The 12,462-nt window shown below is 39.0% G+C and overlaps 2 protein-coding genes across 4 annotated transcripts in view; one reads left to right on the top strand and one right to left on the bottom strand.

The window, feature by feature from the left end:
• The window catches only part of pih1d1 (PIH1 domain containing 1), a 506,577-nt gene that overhangs the window by 112,399 nt on the left and 381,716 nt on the right, over positions 1-12,462 (bottom strand). The gene's annotated exons all lie outside the window — the stretch shown is intronic.
• Positions 1-12,462, top strand: part of flt3lg (fms related receptor tyrosine kinase 3 ligand) — a 43,435-nt gene that overhangs the window by 9,313 nt on the left and 21,660 nt on the right. The gene's annotated exons all lie outside the window — the stretch shown is intronic.

The raw sequence follows: 12,462 nt of genomic DNA on the forward strand, positions 1-12,462 counted from the left end.
AGATGGTACTTGGTCCCCGCAAGATTACATATGATAAACAATGCATATAGTTCCCAATGCTTTAGAGGTTGCGGAGAGGAGGGCACGACATATCATATCTGGTGGCAATGTCCCAGAGCCCAGCGTTTCTGGAACAGAGTTTACGAACTAATTTTTTCTGTAACTGAGATAAACCTACGCAAATCACCAGAACAAGCTTTGATAGGAACTAAAATCCCGAATATAAACAAACACTCGAGATTTCTGATTACCCAAATTTTTATAGCAGCCAAACTGACTATAGCTAGATCATGGAAATCTCCACTCCTGTAGAAATAAAAAATTCACTGGAGAGCCAAATGCGTTCTGTGTTGTTTATTAGTTCAGAGATGCATAGCACTACATGTTTCGGACCGCTGGGGTCCTTCCTCTGGTGCAGTATAAAGAACACTAGGTGAAAACCTTTTTAAACCCCCACTCCACCAATTAAGCCATGTGATAAGCATACCAGCTCCATCTAGAGGCCAGGTATAATAATTACATAAACAGAGCAATTTAATGGAAATTACCGCAGGGTCTATCCACATAACACCACAAAAATATATAGTATCTTTATGTATCCAAAACGTTACTCCTACCATCTGGTAGTTCAGTCCATTGTAAAGGTAGGAAGCAGTATAGGACTCAATCTGCAAAGATATTTTTTAAAAGGGTTATTAGCTTAGCAATGTATAGTCCTGTGGTTTACAGAAAACATTTTAGACTCCAAGCCTCATTCATTCCCCTTGGTTCAATAGTATTTAGAGACTCAATCCATTTCGCTTCAAGTCTCAATAGCATGGCTTTCCTGTCCCCCCCTCTTGTAGGCATAGCAACCTGCTGGAGGACCATCCACCTTAGAGTGGTTACATTATGTCTTTCATTAAAAAAATGTCTGCCCACCGGTGTGTGTGTCTTTTCTCCACTCCTACCAATACAACAATTCAAACATAAAATAAACTGGATTCTAGTAAATGAGAAACTTACAAGCATCCTAAATTTGTAATTGGATAGAGAACTGGCTGAAGGATAGAGTACAAAGAGTGGTTGTAAATGGAACATTTTCTAATTGGACCAGTGTGGTTAGTGGAGTACCGCAGGGGTCAGTCCTTGGTCCTTTGCTTTTTAACTTGTTTATTAATGACCTGGAGGTGGGCATAGAGAGTACTGTATCTATTTTTGCTGTTGACACAAAATTGTGCAAAACTATAAGTTCCATGCAGGATGCTGCCGCTTTGCAGAGCGATTTGACAAAATTGGAAAACTGGGCAGCAAACTGGAAAATGAGGTTCAATGTTGACAAGTGCAAAGTTATGCATTTTGGTAGAAATAATATAAACGCGAACTATCTACTGAATGGTAGTGTGTTGGGGGTTTCCTTAATGGAGAAGGATCTAGGGGTTTTTGTAGATCACAAGTTGTCTAATTCCATGCAGTGTCATTCTGTGGCTACTAAAGCAAATAAAGTGCTGTCTTGTATAAAAAGGGCATTGACTCAAGGGATGAGAACATATTTTTGCCCCTTTATAGGTCCCTGGTAAGGCCTCACCTTGAGTATGCGGTGCAGTTTTGGGCTCCAGTCCTTAAGAAGGATATTAATGAGCTGGAGAAAGTGCAGAGACTGCAACTAAACTGGTAAAGGGGATGGAAGATTTAAGCTATGAGGTGAGACTGTCGAGGTTGGGGTTGTTTTCTCTGGAAAAGAGGCGCTTGCGAGGGGACATGATTACTCTGTACAAGTACATTAGAGGGGATTATAGGCAGTTGGGGGATGTTCTTTTTTCCCATAAAAACAATCAGCGCACCAGAGGTCACCCCTATAGATTAGAGGAACAGAGCTTCCATTTGAAGCAGTGTAGGTGGTTTTTCACGGTGAGGGCAGTGAGGTTATGGAATGCCCTTCCTAGTGATGTGGTAATGGCAGACTCTGTTAATGCCTTTAAGAGGGGCCTGGATGAGTTTTTGAACAAGCAGAATATCCAGGGCTATTGTGATACTAATATCTACAGTTAGTATTACTGGTTGTATATATATAGTTTATGTATGTGAGTGTATAGATTGGTTAGTATAGGTTGTGTGCTAGGTTTACTCGGATGGGTTGAACTTGATGGACAATGGTCTTTTTTCAACCCTATGTAACTATGTACCGTAACTAACTATGTAACTATGTAAATGATAAACAAACACAATTCCAAAAAATCTGGGAACCATGGTTACATTACATTGCACCAACCAGGGAGAACCATGGCCTCCTCTCCAACTGAACTGAATTATATAAATAAGGATAAGGTAAAATCACACGGGAAGATTTATCTCCTACCACTCTGGAATAAACTGCATTAACTTTGCTATCTGTTTACCTACGGCCAGCCCTCACATCTATCATTATGTGGGAATGAAATTTACCCTGACAGGAACTACTTATATAACCAGGAAACTAGGGAGGAGAGGGAAAAGGAGGCACCACTTGTTAATCTTGTTAATCTAGTTAATTGTGTTAAATTGGTTAAGGCTATAAGTTTGTTATGTGCGATAAGATTTCTTTCAGAGCAATAATACCCCTAGAAGATTTGTACACCAACGTCTGGGAGGATCTTTAATATGGCAAGCTACATAACAGAACAATCAAAGGTTACGAACGTTATCAAACTCAACATCATCAGCCATCCACAATAAAAAGTAACAAGATTCAGAATAGGTCTGGAATCCAAAAAGGAAAGAATCCAGCCTATCCAAAAGTACTTTATTAATAAAGAGACTCAGGACACAAAATTGGTTACCAATCACCAGTTTATTTTACAAAACTTTGCTGTAAAACAATTTTCTTAACAAACTTACTTCTCTGTATAACTGTGAAACTATCAATAAAAGTTTTAAAAAATGAAAAAAAAAAAAAAAAAAAAGAAGGATATTAATGAGCTGGAGAGAGTGCAGAGACTGCAACTAAACTGGTAAAGGGGATGGAAGGGTTAAACTATGAGGTGAGACTGTCAGGGTTGGGGTTGTTTTCTCTGGAAAAGAGGCGCTTGCGAGGGAACATGATTACTCCGTACAAGTACATTAGAGGGGATTATAGGCAAATCCTTGTTTTTGAGTGATCTGCTTTTTGTCTCTATAATACTAAATCAACTGCATTTGATAATTAATAGATTACAGATTTTGTCACCCTGAGATCTTTCTTGACACCTGGTCTCCAACATGAGATCTACCTTAATAAAAATAGTGCACTGTCTATTGTATGGCACAAGCCGCAAGAAAAGGTATCACTCTGCTGTCAGACTTTTTATCACAATAACGATTACTATTCATTTTCCATGCTATTATCTACCATTGCCCAGCCTAATGACTTTGAGTGGGAAGAAGATGAATAGGAAATAATAGCAGGAACTGTAACAGTTCCTAAATTGTAATTCAGCCAGTGGAAAAGTACAAACTGTCATGTTAATATGTTTATGAACCCTGTAACCAAAAGTCATCTGCAAATAGATGAAATGATGTTTTACAAAATTGTAAGTAGGAAAATAGTGGGAAGTGATCAACTCATCCACTAAGTGAAGATCTCAAGGACAGACTGCAGGTCATCTTCTTATTGGTCAGCATTTTATCATTCATAATATTATTTCCCTTTATATATAATGTACCGGCATATTCCACAGGGCTTTATATGGATTATCCAACATTCACATCAGTCCCTGCCCCAGTGGAGCTTACAATCACACACATGGGTCAGTTTTATCAGGAGCCAGTAGATAAAAGCTCTGATTATTGCTGTTCTAGACACAAACAAGATAAAAGCTCTGATTATTGCTGTTCTAGACACAAACAAGTTTAAGTATGATACCAACCCTGGCTTCATGCAAAATGTGTCTACAGACATGATTGATCGGTCTGTTGGATCCATGGAAGGAGCTATCTAATTTTAACCTATGATGTTACATTATTTTAGGACTGATTTAGTGGGTTGCAGGAGGCTATCAATAGTATTTTACCCCAAAACACATCTTACAATCTCATTTAAAGAATTGGAGGGTAGTAAGTGAAAGTGCCATACCTTGAAGCTTCTTACAATATTAGTTACATAGTTACATAGTATGTATTGTAATACAGATATGCAATAAATGTACATCAGCAGGCAAGTTTTACTCCATCTAATAAGACTATTGCCTAATACATGTCAATACTCTGCAACTGACAGTTCAGCAAGCGAAGTGCGTAGGGCAGGTCTGTATTGGCAGTCAGAATAGGCCCTGGAATTCCAAGTACACAGACCCAAACAACCCCCACCAGCCCAATAAATAGTGACTGTCTATGGCATCTTACAGCAGCCCCTCTGGCATTTGCCCGAATCCACAGGTTGCCAGTCCGGGCCTGGCATAGGGACATGTGTTTCCCCAGGGGGAAATGTTCTATATATACTTTTTTACTTTTTTTTTTTTTTTTTTATCCATTTCTGATGGATTTTCAAATTTATTGAATAAGGTTTGTGGCTTGCAGTATCAGCAAATTGCTACAAATTGAGCAATAATAAGAGCAATAATACAAAGTCCTGTTCAAGCCCAAACAGTTTAAATCCTTATCCAGCAGGCTTGGGTTTCTGCTGGACACTCTGGCACAGGGCAAATTGTGCCTGATAAGGGTTTCTCACTGATAGATCTGTTACATTGCACTGGAACCTAGGCAGAGTAGGGTCAGAGCAGGACAAGTGTCCCTTTGGATATGGGTTGGCATCCTCGAGAGACATGTAAAAAGAGGTTAATAATAAACCAAGACAGATTAGGGACCCACTCAATACACAATATACTGTATATATATAATACAGATTATTAGTACATGGCAGCTCTGAAGCCAGTGCAATTAGAATTAAATAATCAGTCCTGTAATATCAGCTCCTATAACAAACAAACCTTATTTTCTGCTTGAAAATTTGTGACAACCCCTAAGCTTAGCGTCTCACCAGCTGCCCAGAGCGGACTGAGCATGTGCAGTGTCACTGACACTCCTAACAGAATTCAAGATCGGGATTTCCAACGGCAAGTTTGAAGGCCTGGATTATTACTGCCATAGAGATGCTAAACCTTTAGGCTGATACAGTAAGTTCAGATAAAATAAAAAGCATTTCTAGCTAAATTTATTTTTGGGGTTGCAACTGCAGGTGATGTTTAATAAGACATTCTAATGTTAGCATGTAATGTGCTCTACTATCTTCCTAGCCAAAATTTGTATCAGGAGAGGTGAAGGTGAAGCTTGTGTTGTTGAAGGATGGTATTGTATATAAGGCTTCAAGAGAAGCATGATCTGTGGTATTGAAGCTGTTTGTTCAAACCCATTGGCATCGCCACCACTGGCATTTACTGTTGTTAATGTAAGATGGACATATATGGATCGATATTGGCTGTCAACTCTGCCATTCTTAAGAGATTCAGCACCTTATTGGATCATGTATGGGTGCTGAATGATGTCCTTCCCGTATCTGTTCACAAAGGCTGAAAAATAATGTGGAGGTGAAGTTAGCATTTGGCCATATATGTGGTTCTCTCCTGTCATGTGTGCACTGTACATGCAATCTGGTCTTGGTCTATGAGAGGGTGAACCCACTCTTACCCACTTAGAACAATTTATTAGTATGTTCCTGTTAGAACTAGCCATAAATGTTTAGATGTACTGCACTGGTGAGGTTAGTCACGTCTAGCCAATGCTTTTGCTCGTACAACCAAGACTTGGTCACCCAAGTAGTTGGCTAAATGGGAAACTGTATCACAGTGTGGGCCAATGCAGAGCAAGGAAGGTGGTGTTCAGGCAAAAGTTCACTAAGCAAATATGTATTTTAGGGTTTATAACCCACACACAGCATTAGCCTGTAATTCTGTTCTGTATAAACATATTCTTAGTTTCAGCTCTTTATATATATGAAAATAACAGACCCTCTTTAATCACATATTCCATTTTATTGTTGTTTATATATGTTTTTTTAACAGAGTTGGAATTTCCCAAAAATTTCTAGAAGTTGCTAATAGAAAATTAGCATGGGTGTGCTGCTGGCATATCCAAAGCACGTCTGTGCCAGAGCTCATAAACATCCTAATTATCAAATATATTCATGAATATATGAAAAATCTAATTGTGTAAGCCTGATAAACGTCACCAAGCATCTGGCGTTCACTGTTTTACAAGGCCAGTTGGTAATTTACCAACTGATTCAGGGATAAATTCTTATTTCTAAAACTCTATGTATCAGGAGTTATCTTATTTTCTGTTGCTGTGTATATTCTGCCTAATGCTAATGATTCTCTGCATTTCATACACGTTGCAAGCAGAAAACCAGCAATTGTTGAAATATCAATTTTGCCAATAAAATATTATTTTATTAATATAATATTAATTTCATTTAGATCAGCAACAGGTGAGAAGGAACATTACATGGGCCCCACATTAACCTGATAACTGTCTATCAGATATATCTCTCCAGCTATAGTTCATAATTCCCCCATTAATCTTCCAATACAATGGAATGGTGCAATCTCATTGGACACATGGGCAAATGTGTGATTTGGGTGTAAACAGATGGCAGACTGAAGCTTAGCACCTTTGGATACATGTTTTGTTGCATTTGGTTGTACCTTATAGAAAGTAGCCCAATGACCCGTAGTGTAACGTAGGGAAGCAGGGGCATGACAGATATGTTGGACAGACTTAGCCACTCCCAGTTGCAGGTGATTCGCTGATTCATAAAAGGTATAAATGCTGGTAAACCGTTCCCGCTTCTCAATCCATTTTAGTCAGCATAGTAAAGCGCCCACCCTCCCTCCCTATAGAGATGGAGATAGCGGAGTGTTGTGGGTGGGGTGATTGAGTTGGGGGAAAACAATGGTTGGGTTAGGAGGGGAGTTTTATAGTTAATTGGGGCTGGCATGCTTGGAACCTCAGGGGTAAGAAAGTGGATTAGAGGTGAGTTTTGTTGGGTAGTTGGTTCCGGGCTAGAAGGGCAGCTGGCAGCGCCAGTTGCACTGCGCAGTTATTGGATTGTTACAGTGTTTGGTTATTTAAAAGTTGGTTTGTTTGTTATACAAACATTTGTGTTATGTTTGAGATGTTTTGTTTCACATTTGTTATTTATGTTATGTTTTAAATTAAAACTTTGATTGTTGTTAATAAATTTTCTGCGGCCATTTTATCCCAAGAATTGGTGTTCGTGTGTTTATTGGGGATGGTATGTAAAGAGGTAAAAGGGGGTGTTGGTTGGGAGAAGGGCGGGTCAGGATCCGACGTTACTCATGTCATGCAGAAATGGATTTGGTCAGACAGAATGGTGGCTACTGTAGGCATGGGGCTGATGTTTTGAGATCAAAAAGTAGTCCTTGATGTCATCCAGGATGGGACAGTGGACCCTAGGGAGTTCTCGGAATGGTACTTGGGGAGGGTATAACACACCAGGCGTACCTGTATCTAGTTGCATCCTCAGAACAAAACACTTGTGCCAGTATAGAAGTAACACAACTGAAACAACTATAGCCACCATAAAATTCAGCAGGTAGGGGGTGGGTCAGCTGGGAGTAGATGCCATATTTAAGAGAGACAAGAAAGACCAAGCTGTGCTGTATATATACTTTAGCTGTGTATTTGTATATAGTGTATAGAGTTATTCTGCCCCCCCCCCGAAAAGTACACTTTGCTTATTAGATTTTTTCAAAAAGCGATTAACATATAGACATGTACAAAATGATATTTATTTTGGGTGCATGCCACGTACACACTTGATAATTTATACGATGAAAAGCCTTATGCTTAGTAGTGGCCCCCCATGCAGACAAGATTTTTGGGACTTTCCATTTTAACTGAACCAAAGAACTGTCCCACGTGGGGCCACTACTCACACTATTTTGGATTTGACACCAGGATAATTGTTTAGATGCAGTAGGATTTATGATTCTTAGAAGCGTGTTTTGGGCATGTGAAGAAGTTCATCTGAGTTCATTGATAGGTTTAGGCAGGTTCATTAGCGAGAGATCCACCACACCCCTTAGTATTTACACAAACTTTCACACACTTATGAGGCTTGGTAGGGCCCCTCTGTGGCATCTGTAATTTGTTGATCTCCTTGGTATGTGGCCTGGAAATTTTGCGGTGGAGGAACAAGTTACTGTTTTATTATTACATATTTTTTTAAAAAAATGTGAATTATTTGATTAAAATGGAGTCTATGGGAAACGTTTTGGAGCTTTGGAGCATACCTGTACTACTTTGTCAGATATGCTTTTTGGTAGGCATTTCTGGAATGTAGCAGGCTGGCCACAGTATGTTTCAAAAAAACATGACCCGGGTATCAGCCAACACTCTAAACTGACTAGCAATTAAAACAGGTGACCATATCATTATGGAATACAGGTATGGGACCTGTTATCCAGAATGCATGGGACCTTTGGTTTTCCGGATAAGGGATCCTTCCGTAATTTGGATCTCCATAACTTAAGTCTGCTAAAAATCATTTAAATATTGAATAAACCCAATAGGATTTTTTTGCCTCCAATAAAGATTAATTCTATCTTAGTTGGGATCAAGTACAGGTACTGTTTTTTTTATTATTACAGAGAAAAGGGAATCATTTAACCATGAAATAAACCCAATAGGGCTGTTCTGCCCCCAATAAGGGGTAATTATATCTTAGTTGGGATCAAGTACAGGTACTGTTTTTTTTATTATTACAGAGAAAAGGGAATCATTTAACCATGAAATAAACCCAATAGGGCTGTTCTGCCCCCAATAAGGGGTAATTATATCTTAGTTGGGATCAAGTACAGGTACTGTTTTATTATTACAGAGAAAAGGGAATCATTTAACCATTAAATAAACCCAATAGGGCTGTTCTGCCCCCAATAAGGGGTAATTATATCTTAGTTGGGATCAAGTACAGGTACTGTTTTATTATTACAGAGAAAAGGGAATCATTTAACCATTAAATAAACCCAATAGGGCTGTTCTGCCCCCAATAAGGGTAATTATATCTTAGTTGGGATCAAGTACAGGTACTGTTTTATTATTACAGGTATAGGACCCGTTATCCAGAATGCTCGGGACCTGGGGTATTCCGAATAAGGGGTCTTTCTGTAATTTGGATCTCCATACCTTGTCTATTAAAAAATCAATAAAACACTAATTAACCCCAATATGATTGTTTTGCATCCAATAAGGATTATGTTTATCTTAGTTGGGATCAATTACAAGGTACTGTTTTATTACTACAGAGAAAAAGGAAATGAGTTTTAAAATTTGGAATTATTTGATTAAAATGGAGTCTATGGGAGAAGGGCTTTCCCTAATTCGTAGCTTTCTGGATAACGGGTTTCCGGATAAGGGGTCCGATACCTGTACAGAGAAAAGGAAATCATTTAACCATGAAATAAACCCAATAGGACTGTTCTGCCCCCAATAAGGGGTAATTATATCTTAGTTGGGATCAAGTACAGGTACTGTTTTATTATTACAGAGAAAAGGGAATCATTTAACCATGAAATAAACCCAATAGGACTGTTCTGCCCCCAATAAGGGGTAATTATATCTTAGTTGGGATCAAGTACAAGGTAGTGTTTTATTATTACAGAGAAAAAGGGAATCATTTTTAAAAATTTGAATTATTTTCTTGTAATGGAGTCTATGGGAGATGGCCTTTCTGTACTTTGGAACTTTCTGGATAATGGGTTTCCGGATAAGGGATCCCATACCTGTAATACATGCCATAGCTTTTAGGGTGCACAAGCAGTGCAAATACATCAATATATCATACAGTGCAGTAGAAAACAACATGTATTTAAAGGAGAAGGAAAGGTAAAAAAGTAAGTTTTATCAGGTCTAAGTTTTAAAGGTCTATGTAAATACAGCCATATGCACTTAGAGAAACTCTGCACTGAGTTCTTGGTGAAAAGAAACACCACATTTCTTTCCTTTATTCTGTACACATGTTCTTAAGTATCGGAAAAAATCTTTCAGGGCAAGTTTGCTTCCCTCTCCCTCTGCTGCCCCCTCCCCTGTAATCTGAGCTGAGAGCTGTCCCTTGCCTGCACCCTGCTGCCTGGAAGTGAAGTCAGACCAAGCTAAAATGGCAGCTGCTATCTTAAACAAATGGAGGGAGATTCTAGGGCTCTTTACTCAGGTATGGTAGTGCTTTCTACAGAATAAATATAGCGTTCTAGCTTGCACTATTGTGACTAATCTATTGGTAATAAAATGTCTGACTAGCTTTTCTGCCTGCTGTGTCAGACAGCAGGTGGTGCCTGGAAAGTAACGTGAACGTGCACAGTAGGGGGTCCACTTTGACACCAGGCTTCTCCTGCCTTATCCTCTTTATTCTGGAATGTGGGAAGTGCTAAGAGTGATTTTTTACCAGTGACCCCCTGGTAAAAGCAAATAGAGCACTAGTCTCTGCTGTGGGTAATTACACACTGGGCTGTTTCTGGCCATCAACCTAGGTGCAGATACACAGAGGCAATTTTGGTGCGAAAAATCTGCTCCATGTGTCTGCACGCAGTGGGGACGCTTGGAGGGACTACTGGTGGTGAAATATTTTCTTGAGAATTTAATTTGTTTGTGACCTTCTGAGACTTGTACTATATCATAATAATTTTACATTTGATAATGAATTTTACCCGCACACCCTGGGAACAACTAAGGCATGTGCTGCCACATATGCAAATGTTTTACTAGGCTTTCGGGAGGAGACAAAAGCTCCTGTCAAGCAAGAATATCCCCACAAATGACTTGGCATAATTCCCTAAGCAGTACATCCAGTTAGTCTTAGGGCAAGGGCACTCGTAGCATTGACTCCGCTGCTCTCAGCCTGTGTTTGTTCTATAGGTTGAGACAGCAGATCTGCTCCATTCTGCCTCTCTGTATAGCTGTATTGACAATCACAGCTTGTATGCGTGTAGCTACAGAGAGCAAACATCGCAAAAATAAAACAAAAAAGCAAATGCTGGCATTTTCAGGCCAGTCTCCACTGTGGTCCATGTAGCTGGCTTGTGCCAGCATTACCCCTCAGTGTTCTTTGACAAATCCAGTAGGTACAATATATAGCCTTTCTTCACACATTATGCAATTTTGTTTTCCTCAATAATTTAACTATTAGAGCTCCCAGATCCCTGCAAAGAATGGGCCCAGACAATAAATAAGTTCAAGTGAATCTTAGTACAGTCGGCAATTATATAAATAATAGGGACTATAATTAATAGCAGATGATATTTTTCTAACATCCCAGTTCTTAATCATTAATCTGTTAGTAATGTCACTCTCAGCACTCTATGGCAGCTATACATGTTCTCTGCTTACCCCTATACATACCTATTGGCCTGTCTGTGTGAGGGACTGATATTGAAAATTGGTCAGATATCAGTGATGCACGTGGCAACAAAAGGCCCTCTCCCAACATTATTATTATTAACATTAATTTATAAAGCGCCAACATATTCTGCAGCGCTGTACACCAGCCTAACCACAAAAAAAACAGTGTCAAATTTAGGAAAGCTAAATTTAGGATGTAAAGGTTTATCTATGAATATACATCTACCATAATATAGGTATGGGATCTGTTATCCAGAATGCTGAGCACCTTAGGTTTTCCAGAAACGGATATTTCCATAATTTGGAGCACTATACTTTGTCTACTAAAAATAATTTAAATATTAAATAAACCCAATAGGATTGTTTTCCCTTCAATAAGAATTAATTATATTTTAGTTGGGATCAAGTGCAGATAATGTTTTATTATTACAAAGAAAAGGGTAATTATTTTTACAAATTTGAATTATCTGATTAATATAGAGTGTATGGGAGATGGCCTTTCCCTAAGTCAGAGCTTTCTGGATAACTGATACGAGATGCCACAGCTGTAGATATGAGATGTCATAGTTGTAGAGAAATGGACAGAGATATACTGTACATAGATATACAACACTCTGGCTAGGAATGTAAGTCTCATAGGTCTGGTAGAACAGACTATAACATGGAGTCAAACTACAGTGCGGGTGTTGGGAAGGAACTGTAATTTGGTGGTTGATCTGTTCCACCATTCAATTGTAAATTTGCTTATCAATCCTGTTTCCCAAACTGAATACACTGGCAAGTTGATTGAACTGGGACTAAAACCACAAGAATGGCTTTGTGGTTGTTGCCATAAACAGTAGCAACCCCTGCAGCAACCCAGACAATATAGTATACTAAGTAGGGTTGCCACCGGCAAATACCGGCCTTCGTATAGTTTGCCTATAAGTAACATTAGGAGCAAGCATCATTTTTACCAGCCACGTGGCAACCCTAATATCAAGACATGACGCCAAGCATCAGGTCCAGACTAAAATTCAAAATAGACTCTGGTCCAAATAACCCATCCACAGGCCCAATAAATTCCGACTGTCTACTATGGCCCCTTTGTCATTTGCCAGAATCCTCAGATTGCCA

Source organism: Xenopus tropicalis, chromosome 7 (genome assembly GCF_000004195.4).
Source record: "Xenopus tropicalis strain Nigerian chromosome 7, UCB_Xtro_10.0, whole genome shotgun sequence".
Lineage (NCBI taxonomy): Eukaryota > Metazoa > Chordata > Amphibia > Anura > Pipidae > Xenopus > Xenopus tropicalis.